The following is a 23,683-nucleotide window of genomic DNA, read 5'->3' as shown; positions in this document are numbered from 1 at the left end:
CAGCCTGGTGGCATGGCGGTTAAGTTTGCATGCTCTGCTTCAGTGGCCCAGGGTTCAGGGGTTCGGATCCCGGATGCAGACCTGTACACCACTCAGCAAGCCATGCTGTGGCGGAGTCCCTCATACAAAATAGAAGAAGACTGGCACAGATGTTAGCTCAAAGACAATCTTCCTCAAGCAAAAAAGAGGAAGATTGGCAACAGATGTTAACACAGGGCCAATTTTCCTCACCAAAAGAAAAATGTGGTTGCCAAAAACAATAAACACTTATAATCTCCCAGAGTTCTGTGGATCAAAAATTTGGCAGCGGTTCAACTGGGAGGTTCTGGCTCAGGTTCATTAGGTTGCAGTCAGGATATACTGGCAAGGTCTGCAATTATTTGAAGGCCTGACTAGGGCTAAAGATGGCTCACTCACACAGATAAATTATTGGTACTGGTTGTTGCTAGAAGCCTGAGTACCTGCCCACATGGGCTTCTTCATAGGTCTGCTTAAGTATCACCATGACATGGCTTCTGGCTTTCTCCAGAGAGACAGAGCCAGGAAAGCAAGGGAAAAGTTGCAAAAGTCTCAATGTTACTTCCTCGATATTCTACTGCACAGAGGGCAATCCTATGCGGTGTAGGAGGGGTCTACACAAAGGCATGAATATCAAAAAGCAAAGATCATTGGGGGCCATCTTAGTGTCCGGCTGCCATAACTGAAAAAGGCTGTTCTCCAATTATAGGAGGGCAGATATGCTGTATGTTAATAGAGATGAATAGTATAGAGCAGTGAAAGTGAATGAACCACAACTACACTCAAAAACATGGATGAGGGGCCGGCCCCGTAGCTTAGCGGTTAAGTGCGCACTCTGCTACTGGTGGCCCGGGTTCAGATCCCTGGCGCACACCGACGCACCGCTTGTCCGGCCATGCTGAGGCAGTGTCCCACATACAGCACCTAGAAGGATGTGCAACTACGACACACAACTATCTACTGGCACTTTGGGGAGAAAAAGGGGAAAAAAAAAGGAGGAGGATGGGCAATAGATGTTAGCTCAGGGCCGGTCTTCCTCAGCAAAAAGAGGAGGATTGGCATGGATGTTAGCTCAGGGCTGATCTTCCTCACAAAAAAAAAAAAAAAAAATGGATAAATTTTCCCAAAATAATATTAAGTAAACAACCAAGTCTCAGAAAACTATATACAGTATAATACCATTTATATAAACAAACTAAACTAAAACAATTTATTGGTATCACAATTTAGGCGATAAAACTATAAGAAAAATCAAGAGAAAAATACAAAATTCAGAATAGTGGTTACCTCTGGGAAGGTGGGAAGAGTATGAGACAGGAAGAAACACAGGTCAATGCAAATTATTGGTATTGTTTTGAGTCTTGGATTGAGTGGTGAATTTACAGCTGTTCATTATATTATTATGGTTTATAACTTGCATAAGTATTACGCATAGAGCTGCCACTTTTGAATCAGTATATAATATATGTACGATCACATACAGGCCCTGGTTGCATATAATCTTTATTTATCAACAATATATAATATATATTTTTATGTGTGTCTGAGGAAGATTGGTCCTGAGCTAACATCTGTTGCCAATCTTCCTCTTTCTGCTTGAGGAAGATTGTCGCTGAGCTAACATCTACGCCCACCTTCCTCTATTTTACATGTGGGATGCCAGCCACAGCATGACTTGATGAGCGGTGTGTAGGTCTGCGTCTGGGATCCGAACCTGCACACCCCAGGCCACCGAAGCAAAGTACACGAACTTAACCACCATGCCACTGGGCCAGCCCCTCAACAATATGTTTTTAAATAAATGATAAAGAAAAATATTAAAATAAAAAGAATATTATAACTAATTTTAGTAGCACTGCTTTTTTTTTTTTGAGGAAGATTGGCCCTGAGCTAACATCTGTTGCCAATCTTCCTCTCTTTTTTCCTTCTTCTTTCTCCCCAAAGCCCCAGCACATAGTTGTATATCCTAGTTGTAGGTCCTTCTAGTTCCTCTATGTGGGAAGCCGCCTCAGCATGGGTTGCTGAGCGTTCAGTATGTCCGCGCCTAGGATCTGAACCAGTGAACCCCAAGCCGCCGAAGCAGAATGCACGAACTTATCCACTACACCACCACGCCAGCCCCAACACTGCTTTTTAGAATTTGTTCTTTGGGATATTTTTCTCTAAACATAATGTTGAGAGTCTAGTATCATCTATTTTGTCAGAAATTTGGGGGTCCTGCTGGTGAATAAACCCCAGTAGAAACAGTTATAAGGAAAAAGGATAAAGAGGTACATACTGAATAAACTTCAGAGAAGTTATATATCAATAAAATATGATATTACTAAAACCCAACTGATTCCTTGCCTGTTTTGAAATGGAACTAATATTTTGAATAAAAACTGATTTCTTCAAAAGCTTTGCACTAGCTATTAAAAAAGATAAACTGTAAATTGTTTTTAAAACCTGTATTAAAAAATAATAATATCCCACAACTTTATAATAAAATAGTTTAAAACACAACCATGCACTTCTGAAAATGTCAACTGCCTTTTACGTTTTTGTTCTTTGTTTGGTATACTGCCACTAGTAAGTATAACAAGTAAAATCTGCCTTTGGAGATACGTAAGTGATTAAAATTTTTAAGTGCTGGCAGAAGGGGCAGTTATAAGCAACTTGAAAATGAAAGATGAGGACTAAGAATTCAATTCAGAATAATCTATCCCTTCGACTACTAAAGGATGGGCTCATCTAGTCGCAAAAGAATATTTCCCACAGGGCCGGCCCTGTGGCTTGGTGGTTAAGTGCGCGCGCTGCAACGCTGGCGGCCGGGGTTCGGATCCCGGGTGCGCATTGAGGCACCACTTCTCCGTCCATCCTGAGGCCGAGTCCCACATACAGCAACTAGAAGGATGTGCAGCTATGACATACAACTATCTGCTGGGGCTTTGGGGGGAAAAAATAAATAAAATCTTTAAAAAAAAAAAAAAAAGAATATTTCCCACAGAGAATCATCTGACACAAAAATGGGCTTTAATTCTGAGAAAAAAATAGTAACTTTCCTTGTTCTTCCAAAATAAGATGAAAAAGGAAAATGCTGTAACAACAGCCACTGGAGGGAAGACTTGATGTTAGAATGAGAATAAAACAGGCATAAAACATTTTATCTGGTGCTTTGTCTGAACATAACATTTTGTTAAACTCATTTCTATTTGTTTAAATGACAAATGCTGAAAATACTGCTTTTTCTGCATGAGAGTTAAATTTCCTTTCACTGAAAAACAGATGTTGATTCAACCATCCTCTACTGGTACACAAATAAGCAGTAAGAAAATTATAAAGCTGCCTGGACTAACAAAGAATTAGCACCAATGCTTAGTCTAAGTATGTATTTAAAGGCCTATATTTGATTTTAAATATGTTTATATTTTGTTCACTTTAAACTTTATCCACAAAATTTTGCTATAAGATCTCAGGCATAACTTAGTCTCTAAGTAACTACCTGAAATCCCACTACACATGAATTGGCAAAGCTTCGGTAAACTTGTGGCACTGCTCTTCATGTGGTTGATGGGTTTGGTTTTGTTTTTAATGAAAATATTGATATATTTTAATATTTGTTGACGTAAACCTGGTTTTACACACATACGTATTACAAGGATCCCAAAGCAAGCTGCAAGCCTCCAGTGCTGGCCTTTTACAGATCACTAAGTACAGGGATGTTAATTAAAGCAACTTTAAATAAAGATTCAAAACATAAAATCATAAACTGGAAGGGCAGAGAAGTGAGCTGTTTCACAATTCTAGTTTCTATTTTAACAGTGGTTATATACTATATACAATAAACACCAAGGTTGCATAAACTCCTGAAACAATTCCACACATAACAACATCCCTTCCCTTTTAAAATGATTCCTTACACAATCAATATTTTGGAGATGACTTCTTACACTCAAGGATCCTACTGTGATTTAATCAGTGAGCCGACAAAACTGTCAGTCAGTTCTGAATAAGAACCATTCATAAGAAAAAGCAAGAAATGAAGTGTAGAGTAAACTCTGAAATAAATTCACAGGAAGAGCATAGAAATTCAACTGACAAGGTACTCAATTGAATAGGAAACACCTAAACTAAGAAAACAGACCTAAAAAATAAATCAGTAACAATGGATATGGAAAAAATATAATTCAGACAGTTGTGGCAAAAGAAAAATTTAACAAAGCTAATTAAAATGTGATATACCTGTATATACTGTAAGTTTACTTATATTTTAAATGTACATGGGAACTATTTTAGGACTTCTGTAGTATAGTTTCAATTTTTAAAAAATTTTATGAAGTAAATAATTGGTTAATTTATATGTTTTAATTTTGGGATCTATCCAGTATTCTTTAAATATTAAAAATAAATAAAAAATAGTAACTGGAAATTGCTAAATATATTCACTTACCAACAATAAACCAAAAACTAAAGTTTTATAATTATGGAATACAAAGAATAGAAAAAAAACAACCTCAGGGTGGGCCTGGTGGCATAGGGGTTACGTTCGCACACTCCACTTCGGCTGCCCGGAGTTCGCAGGTTCAGACCCCAGGCGTGGACTCACCACCATTTATCAAGCCATGCTGTGGCAGGCGTCCCACATATAAAGTAGAGGAATATGGGCACAGATGTTAGCCCAGGGCCAATCTTCCTCAGCAAAAAGAGTAGGATTGGCAACGGATGTTAGCTCAGGGCTAATCTTCCTCACACAATAAAACCAACCTCACCCAAATGTTTTGCAGAAATTCAAAACAAGTCCTAGGCAGTAAGACATCTTAATAAGATGACCAATAGCTCCATAATTCTGTAGGTGAATATATGTGTTATACTTCAAGGTTGAAATTAACTACAACAGGCATAAATGACTATTGCTTTGAAAATGGTGCTGCAGCTCCCATAAGGCCAACACTTAGAGAAAACAAAAGGTGGTTGGGCTCTGAGAGAAACACATTTTACGACTGTAGTCTAAGACTCTCTAAAGAAGAAATTTTCTTATTTTTAGAGTAATCTTAACTAAAATGTTACTTCATTTTGCTAAAATTTTGTTTTTTCCATGTCTTTCATAATAAAATTCACTACTAAATTAAAAAATGAAGTTTAAACTTTAAGAAATGAAACATTTCCACTCTGAAACATTTCTCATTCACTAATTACTATTCCTGAAAATATTTTCCTCAAATAGTGTGCCTCCCTAAGTGCCTCATGAAGTTTAGCTCTTTGTATTTTATATTATGGTCATCTCTGTACAGGCCATTTCACCTCTCAGAGGATAAGGACTGTGTCCTACTCTCTTGCCATCTCTTACATATTTTGGACTCATAAACGCTGACTTAAATCGGGCTGGTTTATAAAATAATCAAAGCCTATAAAAGCAGTAACATTCCCAAGAAACAGAGAGAGGAAAGATAATTAATGCAAAAATGAGTCCTTCATTTTTGAAACTGTATTCACAGAATTTTAGTAAACAAGGAATACTAAATGACATTCTGTCAAATGAAATCTATTAGCCAATCTAGATTAATTACTTAAATAATAAAAATTGATACTATTAGAGGATATGGTAGTATTTAGATATTTATAGTCAAGGTCTTATTCAGAAAGAAGCAATACACAGTAGAAACAATAGCCATATAGAAAAATAGAGTTAAGATAGTATTTATACTTAGGGTCTCATTCAGAAGGAAGCAATACATACTAAAAACAGCCATAAGGAACCAAAGTATCACTGCATTATTAGTTGGGTCAGTGCCTAACACAATAGTTTAGGGCTTTAATAAAGCTGGGTTGAAACACGTGGCTTAGGTTTGAGGCACAGGCAGAGCTTTCTATCTTTTCCTAAGTTTAAAACTAATTTTAGGATTTCAGAATCCTCTGAAATGCATGGTAGACCAGTAAACTTTAGGGAGGCATAAACGGAGCTGCATGGAGGATGTAAAGGACATATGATCTTTTAACAGCTATATGGCCCAATGAAAGTACAAGACTGGTCAAATGAGAAACTTCTCAATGAAGAGGGCAATAGTAGAAGAGAGAAAAGGCATTCCCCCTCAAATATCACTGTAATTTTCCCCTGAAAGGTCAATATGGAAATAATCTCAGCTGTTTTATTTACACAGATTTTAAATATGTGACAGACATTGGCAAACTAGATCATAAATAGGAAAGGGAAGAACCACAAGATTTCAAACCACAATAAACAATGTATAATAAACATTTGAGTGCAACAAATTCTGACATTTTCAACTCTGATTTTCCATTCCAGTCACTTGGTTTCACAATGCCAGGTAAATTGAAGAGAGTAGATAAATCATGGACTAAAAAGCAGTGAAAAAATGAGGATGGTGTTCCTTCTATACACTAAGTATCTCTCCCTAAAATTCAAAAGCAATATGGAAAGGTCAGTTCCAGGATGGAGAACTAAGAGCAAATAACTACAAGTCGGAATGTGAAACTTTCTGGTTTTTCTTAGCAACCTATGGCGTCTTAAGCATTACTGGCAGGGCAAGCATTATAAATGTCTTCCCAAGTTCAATGTATAATAAATTAATGAACAAAGCCAATCAAATACTACACTTATGTACTCTATCCACATCTTAATTCTCCATTGAATTTTAATGACTTATAGTTAACCATAAATACCACCTAGGCAGTTACTTATCAAATCATACCTGGTGTCAAAAAAAGGGAACATACTCAACTCCAAGTTCTCTTTGAGTTCTCAAAGGAGTGTCTTCCCCAAGAGAAGACAAATTATCAGGCTAGAGAAGAGTAATGACTACAAAAGCACTGAGTAATGACTGCAAAATCAAAATGCCGAAAAACTGAATTCCTTCTCCCTGAGACCAGGAACAAGGCAAGAATGCCCCCTTTCACCATCAAGCATATTAACAGAATTAAATGTGGATAGGGTACATAAAATGCAGTACTTGATTGGCTTTGCCCATTAATTTATGAATACCCACTTTCATCATTAAGTGAACTGAGAGAACTAAATGTGGATAATATAAATAAAATGTAGTATTTGATTGGCTTTGTTCAGAAGTTTATTACGAAGTGAGCTTCAGACACATTGGTAAGCTGCCTGCCCTACACATGATGCTTAAGTCAGTATACAGTGCTAAGGTAAAAAAAGGCACAGAGAGGGGCCTGGTGACGTAGTGGTTAAGTTCGTGTATACTTTGGCTGCCTGGGGTTCGCATGTTCAGATTCCGGGCGCAGACCTTTGCACCACTTATCAAACCATGCTGTGGCAGGCGTCCCACATATAAAATGGAGGAGGATGGGCACGGATGTTAGCCCAGGGCCAATTTTCCTCAGCAAAAAGAGGAGGATTGGCAACAGATGTTATCTCAGGACTAATCTTCCTCACCAAAAAAAAAAAAGGCACAGAGATTGGAAGAAAGAAGTAAAACTATCCCTATTTACATTTTATGTGACTGTTTACATGGAAAATGCCAGAGAAACTGCAAAACAACTACTATCGCTAATAAATAAATTTTTAGTGTAGCAGTTTTGGATATTAGATATTAATAATCTTCTATTAGATTTATTTTTAGGTATTTTATGTTTTTTGGCACCACTGAAATGAAATTTTTTTCATATTTTCTGATTGTTCTTGATATATATGTATATATATTTATATGATACAGTTGATTTTTATATATTTACCTTATATTCTCTCACCTTTTAAAACTACTTTGTTGAGAGAAATTAAAGACCTAAATAAATGGAAAGAAATACCATTTTCATGGATTAGAAAACTGGACATTTTTAAGATGACATTTCTCCCAAACCGATTTACAGATTCCACACAATCCCAATCAAAATCACAGCAGACTATTTTGTAGATATTGGCAAGTTAATTCTAAAATTCACGTAGAAACACAGAATACCTAGAATAACCAAAGCAATTTCATAGCAGAACAAAGTAGATGTACCCTACCTAATTTCAAGACTTACCATAAAGCACAGTAATCAAAAGTTTGCTATTGATAAAAAGATATACACATTAATGAAAGAGTCTAAAAATAGACTAGCATATAAAATCAACTGATTCCCAACAAAGGTGCAAGGCTACTCAACAGAAGGAAAGTCTTCAATAGAGTGTTGATTCGATTGAATGTCTGTAGGAGAAAGATAAAAACCAACCCCTACCTCACATGATACACAAAAATTAACTCAAAATAGATCATAGACCTGAATATAATACCTAAAACTGTAAAAATTTAGAAAACACAGGAGAAAATCTTTGCAACCTTGGAGTAGGCAAAGGTTTCTCAGCTAGAACAACAAGAACAAAGCTCTATGAATCACAAAAGAAAAAAATTGATAAATTCTGCCTCGTTAACATTAAAAACGTTTGCTCTTCAAAAAATAACGTTAAGAACATGAAAAAGAAGCCACAGACTGGGAGAAAATATTTGGTACACACATATCAGAAAAAAAAGACCTGCAACCAAATTATATAAAGGACTCTTAAAACTCAATAGTACATTGTCAGTGCTGTGGAGTCGATTCCAGCTCCTAGAGACGGTGTGTACAGCAGAGCTGACCCCCGCCCAGTCTTTCTGCACCATCCTCTCACCTTCCAATGTTCTATCAGACAATGCTCCACTGCTATTCACATGGTCTTTATGGCCAATTTTTTCACAAGTAGGTAGCCAGGTCCTTCTTCCTAGCCTGTCTTAGTTTGGAAGCTCCACTGAAACCTGTCCACCATGTGGGTGAGCCTGCTGGTATTTGAAATACCGGTGGCATAGCTTTCAGCATCACAACAACACACAGCAGCCACAGTGTGACAACTGAGAGACAGGTGGTGTGGTTCCCCGACCGGAAACAAACCCAGGCAGTGGCAGTGAGAGCATTGAATCTTAACCACTAGACCACTAGGGCTGGCTATACAAGACAACACAATTTATTTATTTATTTATTTAATTTTGTGTGTGTGTGTGTGTGTGTGTGAAGAAGATTAGCCCTAAGCTAACATCTGTTGCCAATCCTCCTCTTTTTTGCTGAGGAAGATTGGCCCTGGACTAACATCGGTGCCCATCTCCCTCTACTTTATATGGAACACTGCCACAGCATGGCTTGACAAGTGGTGCATCAGTCTGTGCCTGGGATCCAAACCTGCAAACCCCGGGCTGCCGAAGCCGAGTGCACGAACTTAACCACTACACCACCGGGCAGGCCCAAGACAACCCAATTTAAAAGTAGGCAAAAGATTTAAACAGCTACTTCTCCAAAGAAGACATAAAATGACCAATGAAAAATGGAATGAGAAAACATTTGGAAGTGATGGAAATCTTCGTTATATTGATTGTGATGATAGTTTTGGGGATGTATGCTAAAACATACCAAATTATACACTTTAAATATGTACAGTGCATAGTACTTCAACTATACCTGAATAATGTTAAAAGAGATAAAAGTAAGGAGACTTTTAAAATGTTAAAAAATGGTAATTGGCATGATTTATTTTGTTTTCTTAAAATCTTTACATGCTACAGTACTACTTACTCCACGGAGAATGATATGCCACGTGGATTAAAAAAAATATGAGAAATATATAAACTACTACTTGAGAAGGGATTATTTTATTACATTTCAGCCAAACCTTATTATTTTCTCCAAGAGAGATTAGCAAATACATACAAATACAAAAATAACCTAAATATCACAAGTATTTAGCTATGAGTGTAACTGTAACTGCTATTACAGAATTCATAAGACTGTAAACCAGAAAAATAGCTCTAAATATTTCAACTTCAAGCAACCATATACTTTCTTAATACATTAGAAATAATTAGATTTCTAATCCTACTACTCCAGTCAACGGAGCAATATTTACACACACGAAGAGAGCAAAAAGAAGCTTAAGCCAATCTTTAGCAAGTGTCTAATAACTTCTATAGATTTAGAGGGCTTGGGAGTAGATATAGACGTGGTATTTCACAGCCTTAAAAAGCTCTAACACTAATGACTTTTATTGAATCAGCAGAATCTGATAGTTTCCTACCATTCATTCATTCATTCACTTAATAAAAATTTATTGAGTGCCTCAAACATATCAGATTCTGTGTCTGACAGAAGCGATGCCAAAAGGGAGTAGAGCATATGGTGCAAACAACGGACAGTGGAGCCAGAACGCCGGTGTTTAAATTTTAACTCTGCCATCTATTCTAGGGATTACCTAGGACAAGTTAGTCAACCTCCAGTTGTGCAGTACAAGGTTAACTCAGCAGTCTTGGGGTGTTCAAACCCACACGTTCTAAAGAAGTGACTGGCCTTGACTGGCTTCTGGGAGATAACCTAAAAGCCCTTGGAATATCACGCCTAATAAGAGTTGTCTTTTTACATCTGAGCCTTGGGCCATGCCATATAGTTTATACTAACCATGTGATTTATGATGAATGCACGTTTTTATTCACCTGGGTCCTGTGTCATGCTGTATCAGTTTGATCTCTGTGGGGGCTGGAGATTAAACAGATGTCAGTTATGGGGGCACTCCATGACTGACACCCAAAAAAACCACCCTGGACACCAAGGCTCAGGGGAGCTTTCTTGGTTGGGAACACATGCTGGGAGAACTGATCATTTTCCGTGTGGCTCTATTGAGAGAGGACAAATGGAAGCTAGTATAACCACAGGCCCTCCAGGACCAGTTCAACTGACCCCATTTTATCAACAGACTAATTAAGAGTTGTCTTTCAGGAACTGAGACCCCTTGATCAGCTCAGGCCGGCTGAGACCACCAACTCATCAACTGGCCTATGCAAATGCTTGATAAGTGACCTTTGTGACCTCAAGGAGCTAAAAACTTCACCCTCAGATCATGGTAATGCCACCATCTTGTGAACATGAGTCCTATGAAGAGGCGTGAAGCTTAACTATGCTTGCGCAGATCATTAATCACCTCAACTCTCCTTACCTCCACTCATCTATCTCCACACTTCAGACCACCCTGCCCTTCATCCCATAAATTGTGCCCCAAGCCCTGGATCAGGGAGACAGATCTGAGGGCACATGCCCCGTCTCCTTGCAGATCGATCTCGCAAAATAAAGCTACATTTCTTTTCCCAGAAGCTGATGCTGTAATAATTGGCTTTTTTTATGTGCATAGGGCAAGACAACTCCAACGTTGTGTGGTAACACCAGTGCCTTGTCTCTCCTGGACTCCACCCCATGTGTTTTCTTTGCTGATTTTAATCTGTTTCCTTTCAGTGTAATAAACTGAAACCATGAATATAACTGCTTTTCTGAGTTCTGGGAGTCCTGCCAGCAAATCATCAAATCTGAGGGGGGTCTTGAGGATCCTCAACATAGTAACACTGTGTCCACATCTAAAAAATGCATTTAATATTAGTACCTACTTAAAGAATAGCTGTGGGGATCAAATGAATTAACGTATGTTAGGTGCTTAGAATAATACCCAGCATATACAGGCATACCCCATAGATACCCAGGGTTTGGTTCCAGACCACCGCGATAAAGCAAATATCTCAACGAAGCAAGTCACATGAATCTTTTGGTTTCTCAGTACATATAAAAGTTATGTTTACACTATACTATAGTTTATTAAGTGTGCAATAGCATTATGTCTAAAAAATAATGTATATACCTTAATTAAAAAATACTTTTGGCGTAGCAGTTAAGTGCGTGCACTCTGCTGCAGCGGCCCGGGGTTTGCAGGTTCAGATCCTGGGCACACACCGACGCACCACTTGTCAAGCCATGCTGTGGCAGCGTCCCATATTAAGTAGAGGAAGATGGGCACGGATGTTAGCCCAGGGCCAATCTTCCTCGGCAAAAAAAGGAAGATTGGCATCAGATGTTAGCTCAGGGCTGATTTTCCTCACACACAAAAAATACTTCATTGCCAAAAAATGCTAACCATCATCTGAGCCTTCAGCGAATTATAATCTTTTTGCTGGTGGAGAGTCCTGTAAAAAATGCAGTATCTGTAAAGCGCAATAAAGAGAAGCACGATAAAACGAAGTATGCCTGTAATGCTTGCTGTTCTTCATGCTGTTATAAAAATAGGTGGTCCTAATGATTGAATAGCGTGGTCTAGTGAGAGAGGACATGAACAAATTAAATTGTAAGTGCTAAAAAACTATGCATAATGTATCAGAGGAACAAAGAGCATCATTTCCGTCTTTCCTATCCTCAACACCGCTGTCTTCATTTTAGGTCCCCATCATCTCTCACTTCCTAACTGGACTGTTGGAGTATCTTTGTAACAGTATAATCCTTACAGGATTCCCTGACATCACCATAACCACGACCACCACCACCACCAGCATCACCACTGCCTGATCCAAGTTCATATTCCTTCAACCAGATCCTACACTCTTAGAATCCATTCCCACCCATATTTCCCTGATTCCTAGAGACATAAACTGACAAAAATCATCCAGTTCTCTTGGTGTGTATCACACTTCTTCATAGTTTAAATGTTATACCTCACCTCTGAGGCCTGTTTGGACTTGAGTCTGGTTATAGGTCTAAAAACAATGTAATGTGGTTGGAATAAGACAAGACGAAGATCAGCAGACCACTGTAGTCAACTGCTTCAGGGGAGGCCATTATAGGGTCTTTAAGCCAGGGGAGATAGACCCCCCTGGGAAGGAGTAGAAGGGCTGCTTCTACTGGCAAAGGAAGTTCAACAGAATTTAGAGATCCAAGGTTCCTAGCTTCATCAGAACCTGCCCATACGTACCCATCCCAAGTGTCAAGGTGCCAATCCTTCCTAAGGTTGCAAATTCAAATCGTGCTGTAATTCAGTCACCCACATAATTTGTTTTACAGAAACCTTAGTACTGCAACTATAGGACATAAAGGTTTCTTTTACGGCAACAACAGATACAAATTTTGGTACCTAGAAGTGACGTGCTGCCATACCAACAACCTAAAATGTGAGAGTGGCTTTGAAACCAGGCAGGGGGCTCTGAGAAAAGTGTTAGAGAAAGTCTACGACACCCTGAAGAACCGGTTAATAGAAGCCCCATGGTCTTTGAGATAAGACTGTGGGTGATAACTTGCAAGAAAGCAAAGTAAATGTTATCAGAAATTCGAGGAAGGGAGACCCTTGTCATGTAGTAGCAGAAACTTTAGCAATACTGTCCCATGGAGCTATATGGAAAGTAGAAAATGTACTCAATGATCTAGCTAAGATTTCTAACCAGACATTCTTTTTGTGGCTTATAGTAAAACATGAGAAGCATGAGACAGAATAATGAAAGGTCTGTTAAACAAAAAGGAGCCAAGACCTGCTCTGCGAAAGACACTGTCAAGAGAGCGAAAAAATAAGCCACAGACTGAGAGAAAATATTTGCAAAAGACATACCCGATAAAAGTATCTTATCCAAAATATACAAAGAACTCTTAAAACCCAACAATAAGAAAACAACCCCATTAAAAAATGGGCCAGGGGGCTGGCCCCGTGGCGTAGCGGTTAAGTGTGCACACTCCACTGCTGGCGGCCTGGGTTCGGTTACCAGGCACACACCAAGGCACCACTTGTCAGGCCATGCTGTGGAGGCGTCCCATATAAAGTGGAGGAAGATAGGCACAGATGTTAGCCCAGGGCCAGTCTTCCTCAGCAAAAAGAGAAGGATTGGCATGGATGTTAGCTCAGGGCTGATCTTCCTCACAAAAAAGAAAAAAAAAAATGGGCCAAAGACCTGAATAGACACTTCATCAGAGAAGATATACAGATGGCAAATAAGCTTATGAAAAGATGCTCAACATCATATGTCATTAGGGAATTGCAAATTAAAACAACGAGATACCACTACACATCCATTAGAATGGCCCCAATCCTAAACACCGACAACACCAAAAGCTGGCAAGGATATGGAGCATCAAGAACTCTCATTCATTGTCGGTGAGAATGCAAAATGCTATAGCCATGTTGGAAGATAATTTGGCAATTTCTTACAAAATTAAACATACTCTCACCATATGATTCAGGAATCACACTCCTTGATATTCACCCAAATGAGCTGAAAACTTGTGTGCACACAAAAACCTGCACATAGAAGTTTATAGCAGCTTTATTCGTTATGGCCAAACTTAGAAACAACCAAGATGTCCTTCAGTAGGCAAATTAATAAATCAATTGTGGTACATCCATACAGTGGAATATTATTCAGTATTTAAAAAAATGAGCTATTAAGCCATGAAAAGACAGGGAGAAACCTTAAATGCATATTACTAAGTGAAAGAAGCCATGATTCTTATTGAGGAAAATATTCAGAATAAATAAGCTTGTCAAATAAATAGTTTGTTTTCAATGATAAAACTGAAATGTCTAGTTTCTTAAAAGTACTTGTAGTATTCCTAATGCAGATAAAATTTCCCCCATTACAATCACTCACACTGTTTCAAAGTAATGAAATATTACCTATAAACAATAATAATCTAATCACAATTACCTGTCAAACACATTAGCACAAACTGATTTATCATATTAGTCACCTAGAAAAAAGTAGGAAAGACCCTAGAAGAACGGGATACAGGTAAAAAATACTTTGATGCTGGAACAAAGAGGTCCAAATGTTCTCCAGTGAAAACAACTTTGTTGGATCCTAGTATCAAACCTAGAGCCATCCTGTTTAAAGTTCGGGCCAGAACACAACCTACAGACTAGACCCTACCACCACCTTGACAGCAGCTTAAGGGAGGTCACTAGAGCATACCAGGACTAAAAAATTCTAATTTACAGTATAAGCTACTACTTGGAGACAGAGTCTACACTGAATGCTACACCCCAATCACTGTAAGTATCCAGGGAAACAAAAATGAAAGGGTGCAATATAGCCACAGAAAGGCAAAGACAAACAGTACCCGTGTTAAAGTTTGTATAATACAGGAATCAAAGATTTGAATGTCCACAGGCACCAGAAAGTTACCAATAAATGAAGCCAGTGAGGCCCTATAAGTCATAAGCTTACACTGTATGACTGTGAAGACTGCAACAACTGGAAAATACAAGGCTCATTTCAAGGGAGTTGCCATTTGCCCCACTGTTGCTATATAGAATGACAGCCCAGTGTGACTGGAACTTCCTATTTTTCAGGACAAACCAAAAGCCTGGATTTTTACCTAAATTAGCTGGAAACTAATTTTAAAACATTAAAGATTGTGCAGGTCCATTTAGCCTGGGGGTCTCCAATTTGCAAACTTTGCTCAATGTAGTATTATAGAGGGTATAACTATTAGTATCCTCCCATACAGCTCAGCAACAGCCAGGGCAAAAACACATACACCAGTAATAAAAATAAGACTCCAGTGATCCCCTAAAATAATAATTCCTCAGAAAGTGGAATCAGTTCAAAAGTGTTTTTTAAAACCAAGCCGATAACTTCCATTTGTGGAACAGTCAAACCGTGACTTTCCCCTATTGGCACAGATAACTGACACCTCTTCAACCTAGCTGGCATTAAAAATAATAATAAAACTTTTAAATACAGTAATAATATTTCCTTCTGCTCTCAGATCTTTACCATCTATATATACATCTGTGCACCTGAACTTTCTTCATTTACAACTCATAATATATCTCCCTATGCCATATCTACATTTGCATAGCACGGTTCCTGACACGTCATTACTATCTATGACTAATTCTCATGTCAATGCTGTAATTATATTCCTTGCAAACACAAAACCTGAAGTCTTATCTTTGTGTCATTTTCCTTTATTCCACATTTTTAGACATCTTATTGGTAAATTTCTAAAACGTAATACCATTTCAACATCCATAAGTAAAAACAACCAATGCTTGTAATTCAAACATTATACTTAGTTCCTCAAAAATCAGAAGGTCCTATATTCTATCCCTTATTTTTCTCCTTCTTATTTACTGAAAAGATGCCTACCAAAATGCTTTCACCGTGCCTAGGAAATAGTAGGAATACACACACACACACACACACACACACACACACGAATTGTGGATGAATACATATCTATTAATTTTATTTGAGTTCTATTAAATGCTCCTTTGCTTTTTATATCTGATTGCAACGTCTCTGTTCACTCTCAAAGCCCTAGCAAAACCTAAATGTAGCAGGTTAAGTTCCTAATAAATGCATTTTTTAAAATGTTTTACAGACATAGCTCTTTAAAAGAAATCTGTGATAAAAGTTGTTAAAAGGTAAGTTTCTTTGGGGCGGTCCAGTGGTGTAGTGGTTAAGTTCCACACATTCTGCTTCGGCAACCTGGGTTCCCAGGTTCAACGGGGACCTACACCATTCCTCAGCCACGCTGTGGTGGCGACCCACGTACAAAATAGAGGAAGACTGTCACAGATGTTAGCTCAGGGCAAATCTTCCTCAAGGGAAAACGAGGAAGATTGGCAACAGATATTAGCTCAGGGCTAACCATCTTCAGCAGAAAAAAAAAAAAGGTAAGTTTCCTCAATTGAACTATTTTCAAAATGTAGGGAAAAAATTACATTGAATCTTCTTAAAGCATAACACAGTTGTATTATTTCCCTATCATGTTTCATTCCATCTTTCCTTCTTTCTACTACTTTCAAGTACCTTTGTTCTCAGTCTCTTTAGGTGATATGTAATCTAAAAGTTCTCATTGAAGCCTCTCTGATTAATCTCTTCTTTCGAGCTTTTACAATTTCAGATGATTCAACTTTAAAGTAGATCTATGGGAAACTGAGTTCATCAAACTCTTAACATTCCTCTTTTAATCAGTCATCGGATTTCTTGTGCTTGTAGAGGAATGTTATGTTAGGGAGATTTGTGTTACAATATTCTTGATACCTTTCTGAATATCCTCTAATCCTAGAAGATAGGTTATTTCAACATCACCAGTTCATTTGGCCCTGTTCTCAAATGCTAAGGCCATTTCTGTCCCTAATCAGAGGAAGGAAGGAGCAGAGAAAGGAGATGTGAAAGGTTCTGGACAACTACAGAGTTAGAAGGTACAGTCTACACAAGGGATTACATGCACTTCTAAACTACAAGTTCAGAGGATTCCCAAAGCCCCCTCAGGTTTCCTAATTCCCTAGCAAGACTCAAAGAACTCACTGAAAACTGTTACACTTATGGTTACAGTTTATTAAAGGCAATGGATACAGACTAACATCAGGGAAGAGAAGAAGCACACAGGACAGAGTTCAGGAGAGTACCAAACGCGGAGCTTCTGATGTCCTCTCCCCGTGGAGTCATGGATATGTTACTCTCTGCTATCTATGTGTGACAAATATGCAGTCTTGCCAACCAGGAAAGCTCAGAGGAGACATGGTGTTCAGAGTTTTACTGGGCTCCATCCTATAGGCATGACTGACTGACTGACTGACTGCCCACATGGCTGATCTCAATTTCCAGTTCAACCAATATCATGTGACCCACAGCCCCCACCCTTAGTCACACAGTCTTTCTGGTGTGGGCAGCCCCCATCCTAAGACTATACAGGAATGGCTAGTCCCCACCCTAAATAACATTGTTATATTGTGACCCAAGGCCCCCAGGTAAACAAAGATACCAGAGATTATCACCCAGAAGCTGAGAGTGAAGGCCAGACCTCTTTTTGAGCAAGGTTAAATTCTTTACTACACAGGACACAAGAGAAACCCTTCAGTAGTTCCTATTGCCTAGAGAGGCAAGTCCAGGCTCCTCAGCAAACTATACAAGCCTTCTCTCCTCTTATCTTACGCATCCCCCCATCCTTCATGAGTTGGCTCCAACCTCTTTCTCCAACTCCATCTCACTACAATCAAACTTTCTGCTCTAGCAATTGCAAACTCCTTTTTGTTTTTACAGACATCAGACTGCTGAGAGATATTTCTCCTGTCTAGAATGCCTTTCTGTTTTACTTTTAAATGACTCATCCTTAAGTTCTCAACTTAGCATCATTTTCTCCAGAAAGTCTTTCAATAACCCCAGGCAAGGCATTGTGCCTCTCCCATACATATTTCTATCATATTACATAGATATACATATTTCTATCATAATACAAAACCTTTTGCTAAAGTCTTATCTTTATAGCAGACACCCTAACCAGCATGTAAGATCCTCAAGTGTGGGGTCCAGATTGCCTTATGACTAGGGATCAACTTTTTACTGATTCAAATAACTGAGACCCTACCTAACTCTCGCCCTGTTTTCCTTTCTTCATTTTTCAGTTAATCTAGGTCTTGGGCCTTCCCCTATTTCTTTCTCCCCTCTTCTCCCATCACTTTGAAACCAGAGTCCTATCCCTGTTCAACTAATCCCTTTCTTTTCTGCCTGAACTTCCTCAACCTACCTGATCTGATACTTCCTGCTCACCCCCCAACCAACTCCTGGATATGACCATCTAACATAAATACTCCAAATACATTAGAGGGTGTTAAACCAAATGGATCACGATGATTAATTAATTTCTAAACTACTTAAGTGAGTACCAGAATCATTGCCATAGTATAGACAAAAACGATGACAAGAAGAATGAGGTGATTCAAACCAAGAGAGCATTTGACCCTGTCAATTAATCAAATTTTTCAAATTTTTTAAATGCCTCACCTTGAGTTACAATCTTCGTTACAATTCTAGCTTGTTCTATGTTCTACAAGGCACACAAACTATGCTTTGCACACTTCTTCATTACCTTGGATATTAACTCTCAATTGTTTTTTAAATAAAGGTAGTGTGTCTGTTGAGCCACATATAGTATCTTTCCTGCTGCTTTCTTATACCAGATCACATAAGAGGGCAATGTGATTAGCAGGGGATATGAATTCTAGCCACATCCCACTGCAGTTAGTAGTTAACACTGTTGGGTACTAGTTGTGATCATTCCTGTAATGAGCTATTAAAGGGCCTTAAAGGGGCCCAAATCCACACTCTTAGTCTTATTAGCACCTCTTTAACCTCTAAACAAATCAACCCTAAGTATATTATCAACCTAGACCATGCTTAAAATAAACACCCAATCTGCTATAAAGAAATGGAAACATACAATAAATGCTTTGCTTCAATGATCTGTCTTCACAGTGATATTTTTCTCTATAGCAAAAATTATCTGTATTATCTATATTGCAGTATCTATACTGCAAAAATGAACTGTTTCCCCCAAAAGGAGACAACAATACAATATCAGAGACAGCAGCACAGCACTGCTGTCTCTAACTTGTCTTTAACTTAGCTGTGAAACTTTGAGCAAATCAGTCATCTGCCACCTCATCTCTAGCAAATTAATCAATTTTAATTTGCCAAAAAGTGATAAGCAAAATTGTGGTATAATTTTTCATTCATTACTTTAAATTAAAGCAAAGTAATCGATTTAAATGAGCTTTAGAACTGAAATAGTTAGCTAAATGTAGTACCTCAAGAGTATTTAATAAACAATGATAGTGTACAAAACATTCAATAGTAAAAAAAAAAAATGTGTTTTGTTTTGTTTTGTTTTGTTTTGTTTGGTGAGGAAGATTGGCCCTGAGCTAACATCTGTTGCCAACCCTCCTCTTTTTGCTTGAGGAAGATTGTCCCTGTGCTAATATCTGTGCCAATCTTACTCCATTTTATATGTGCGACACTGCCACAGCATGGCTTGATGAGCGGTGTGTAGGTCCGCGCCTGGGATCCAAACCCACATATGCCGGGCCACCAAGGCATAGTGTGCAAACATAACTACTAGGCCACGGGGCCAGCCCCCAGATGTGTTATCCTGAACTAATGTGCCATCAGCCACTCTGGATCAAAAATTCCTTACCTCCTTAAACAGATAATCCAAAAAAAATTATTTTAAACAATGCTGAACATTGTTAAATTACACAATTACTCATTAAATTATTCAATTAAACCTCATTACTCTATGGATGGAAATGATGTGATACATGATCTGAACAACTTAGTTTATTCCTGTAGGACTGTATACACTGCACAACTTCCACTGACTGTTGAACCCAATGGACTGACATACATTACTTGATATACAGTGGGTCTTACTAAATGACTCAATACCAAGCAGCTGACTTCAGAACCACATGCTGGGATGAAAGTGGAAACTGGCACTCTCTCAGCCTATCCCCCATTCTATTCCAACCTGTAGAGCTATATTACTTTCTGTCACTTTGTTTCCGGGTCCCTTCTCCTTTGCTCTCAGTTCTGGTGCTTATCATCCATTACTGATATTGATCCCATTTGCCACTCTCCATCTAGCCACATTTGACTGCTGTACTGCTATTCAACACTTCTTTTCTCTGTTTATTCATCATTTTTGGCTCCTCTGTTTCTTGTTCTTCTCAGCTACCAGACAAAAGAGATCTACTTCACAGGCACAGTCAGCCAATCAATACACTCCTTTCCTTCTAATTAAAAAGAAAAAAAAACAAAGCAGGTCAGGATGATCTTTGGCTTTTCTGAACTGTTTTCATCACAATCTGATACTCAGAGGCTCATTCGTTGTTACAAAAGATGCTTTATGGTTTCTTTTATTTCTGAGTTTGGAGTTACTGCAGATACTTGGTCTCCAGACAACTGTCGTTTTCCAATTATAGTATTTTACAGTTAAAAAGCAAAAGAAGACAGGGTGGCTCACTCTTAACCCTTAAAAGGTTCACCAGAAAAAAAAAGTCTCCAAAAATTTCTATTAAAATTAGATCTTAAAATAAATGACTAGTACCCCAAAGAAGATATATAAATATGTCTCCAGAGCATATGAAAAAGATGGTTACATCAACAATCATCAGGGGAATGCAAATCAAAACTACAGGAGACACTACTTCACCCCATTAGGATGGCTATTATCAAAAAAACAGAAAATGTGTTTGGCGAGGATGTGCAGAGGTGTTGGTGAGGATGTGGAGAAACTGGAACCTCTGTGCATTGCTGGTGGGAATGTAAAATAGTGTAGCCACTGTGGTTAACAGTAAGGTGATTCCTAAAAAAATTAAACATAGAATTACCATATAATCTAGCAATTCCACTTCTGGGTACATACCCAAAAGAAATGACAGCAGAGACTCAAACAGATATTTGCACACCCATGTTCATAGCAGCATTATTCACCATAGCCAAAAGATGGAAGCAATACAAGCATCTATGGACAAATTAAAGTATAAACAAAATGTATATATATATACAATGAAATATTATTCAGCCATAAAAAGGAAGGATATTCTAACATATGCTACAACATGGATGAACTTGGAAGACATTATGCTAACTGAAATAAGTCAGTCACAAAAGGACAAATATTGTATGATTCCACTTATATGAGGTACCTAGAGTAGAGATAGATAATTCACAGAGGCAGAAAGTAAACTGGTGCTTGCCAGGGGCTGAGGGGAGGGAGGGAATGAGGAGTTAATGTTTAAAGGGTACAGATTTTCAGTTGAGGAAGATGAAAAGTTCTGGAGATAGATGGTAGTCATGGTTGTGTAACAATGTGAACGTACTTGATACTACTGAAATGGGCAGTTAAGAATGTTTAAAATGGTAAATTTTATGTTATGTATATTTTACTATAATAAAAAAATGAATGAAAAGTAAAGTTGACATAGGGCAGAGAAGTACTCGCTGCTTAGTTATCCACGGTACCGTGCAAACCTAATCTGACTCTAAAACAGACAGCACAAGTTATGTACAACTAAGTAAATGGTGTTTAATTTTGTTAGCACTAATGAAGAGCATGGAAACATCTCTCTATATATAAGGACATCATATTCTCCTCATAGAGGTCTGTCTGGGAAAGTTGAGAAAAATACGCTGTCAATAAACAAGACATCCCACGCACACACCAAATCACTGATTAAATATTCATTCTCAACATTTTTAAACCCTAATGCCTCCATGCTACATCCTTGCTATTCCAAGATATACCAAACACTCTTGCCTCAGGGCCTCTCACCAGCCTAAAATGCTCATCTCCCAGGTACCTGCAGAGCTTACTGTCTCATTCCAATCAGATGTCTACTCAAAGTCCCCTTATCACAGAGGCTGAGCCTGACCACCCTATCTAAAATAGCTATCATTCTCTCTTCCCTTAATGTACTTTATTTTTCTTCATAGGTCTTATCACTATTTGATATATATTTACTGGCTAATTGTCCTTCTCCACCCCCTACAATGTACACTCCAGGAGCACAAGGACTTTGTCTATTTTGTTCACTACTATCTGCCCAGCACCTAGAACACTGCCTGGCACACTGATGGTGGCCAATAAATATTCGATAAATGAATGAATAAATGGATGTTCACAGCTTCACAGATATTTCCCTCTTGGCCTTCGTACTATTCTACCATTTACCAGCGCTGCAGCAGCCACTGCCTCCAAGTCATCCAGAGCATCCCTGGTTTAGGCTTCACTGGTTAAGTGGAAGGACCGCCTAGTTAAAAAGTCAGATAGAAGCCTGGTACCAGCACATCAAAAAAAGTGCTCTCTGACTCAGTTTCTAAATAAACTAAATGAATACAGTATATCTGTCCCTCACAATGAGGGATACTGAATGTACTTCTACCACTGCCCTAAGACAAAAAGATACCAAAATGCACAAACACTGCTTGTCAATAAATATAGCCAAAAACCAAGTAACCAGTTACTTGGCCAAACAGATACACACTCTGGAGCCCTAGAAGAATATGTTAAATCTCTGGATGAGGGAGAGAGAAAACTGCTTCCAAAATATACCTAATTTTATTTCAAAGTCAAAAGTATTCAACTAAGAATTCATCCCAGTGAAATGTCCCACCAGCACCCATACATGTTACAAGTTTTGAGAGCATTTTATAACTGCACTTTAATCTTCTGTCTGCAGTAAATGACTTCTGGTAAAGCTTTGGCAGTTGATGATCATTTTTGTAGAAAAAAATCTTTAACCAGAGAACTGCAATACCTCCCCTCCTGAGAAAGCGTAGGAGGGCCCATTACTCTACGATCTCCAGGGCTGCCAGAACCTCCTAAGTCCAGGTGTAAGGAGAGTCATCCAGGGAACACACGTGTCCCGCCCCGCCTCGCAAGTGGCAATGGCAGGTGCAACCTGCCCATCAGCGGGGTCCCGGACACAGGGCAAAGGTGTCTCCACGAAACGCAGCGTGGCTCCGGGTAGCTTCCGGGCGACCCCCGCCCGAGACGGCCCAGGCCAGCCCCCTCCTCTGATTTCAGCCGGGGCCTGCCCCCCAAGCTCACATCCCCTCGAACGCAGGTCCTACCTGAGCTCTGCCCCCAGCTACAGGGCTGCGGGGGCAGGCGGGAGGAGGCGTGGCCTTCCAGCTCGCCAGTCGAACTCCCTCGTGCGGTAGTTATGACTTTCCCTCTCGGGATCCGCGCCCCGACCAAGTTCGAGTTGCACTTCCGGGGTCCGCAGGAGACTGAAACGTCATTGCGCACGCGACGGCGGCGGCCACAGTCCGGAAATAGGCGGGGCGTGGTCCCTGGGTTGGTGCCTGTGGCGCTGGGTGGGCTGGGAGAGAGAGGCGTGTGGGAGATGAGTTGTCTTGTTCTCTCCTCGCGGATTCTACTCGTCCTTCCTTTACCCTCTCTTCTCAAGCGAGGGACACATCTTCCTGGTAGCCGTAGAGGACTGGGCCACCTGAAGCCTTGTTCTCCGAGCGGAATTTAAAATACAGTTCCGGGAATGTTCATGCAGCTAATTGCCCACTCTCCCATTTATGGTTTATCCGGCTTTACCCGATCCATTCAA

The 23,683-nt window shown here is 39.1% G+C and overlaps 1 protein-coding gene across 11 annotated transcripts in view; it reads right to left on the bottom strand.

Annotated features, from left to right (window-relative positions):
- ARB2A (ARB2 cotranscriptional regulator A) overlaps window positions 1-23,335 on the bottom strand; it is a 414,663-nt gene extending 391,328 nt beyond the window's left edge. For 8 of the 11 annotated variants that reach the window (XM_014797235.2, XM_087430043.1, XM_087430050.1 and 5 more), the window contains exon 1: window positions 23,193-23,287. The gene's annotated coding sequence lies outside the window, so the exon portion shown is untranslated. Of the gene's footprint in view, window positions 1-20,947; window positions 21,082-23,192 lie in introns of all 11 variants that reach the window. The other 3 variants (XM_087430040.1, XM_087430046.1, XM_004420367.3) reach the window with 2 other exon arrangements.
- Between the last annotated feature and the right edge of the window lie 348 nt (window positions 23,336-23,683).

The sequence above is a fragment of the Ceratotherium simum genome, chromosome 4, assembly GCF_057802395.1.
Source record: "Ceratotherium simum simum isolate JZ-2026a chromosome 4, ASM5780239v1, whole genome shotgun sequence".
Classification (NCBI taxonomy): Eukaryota; Metazoa; Chordata; class Mammalia; order Perissodactyla; family Rhinocerotidae; genus Ceratotherium; species Ceratotherium simum.
Note: the sequence above shows the minus strand (reverse complement) of the source record. Positions and strands in the feature narration are given on the sequence as shown.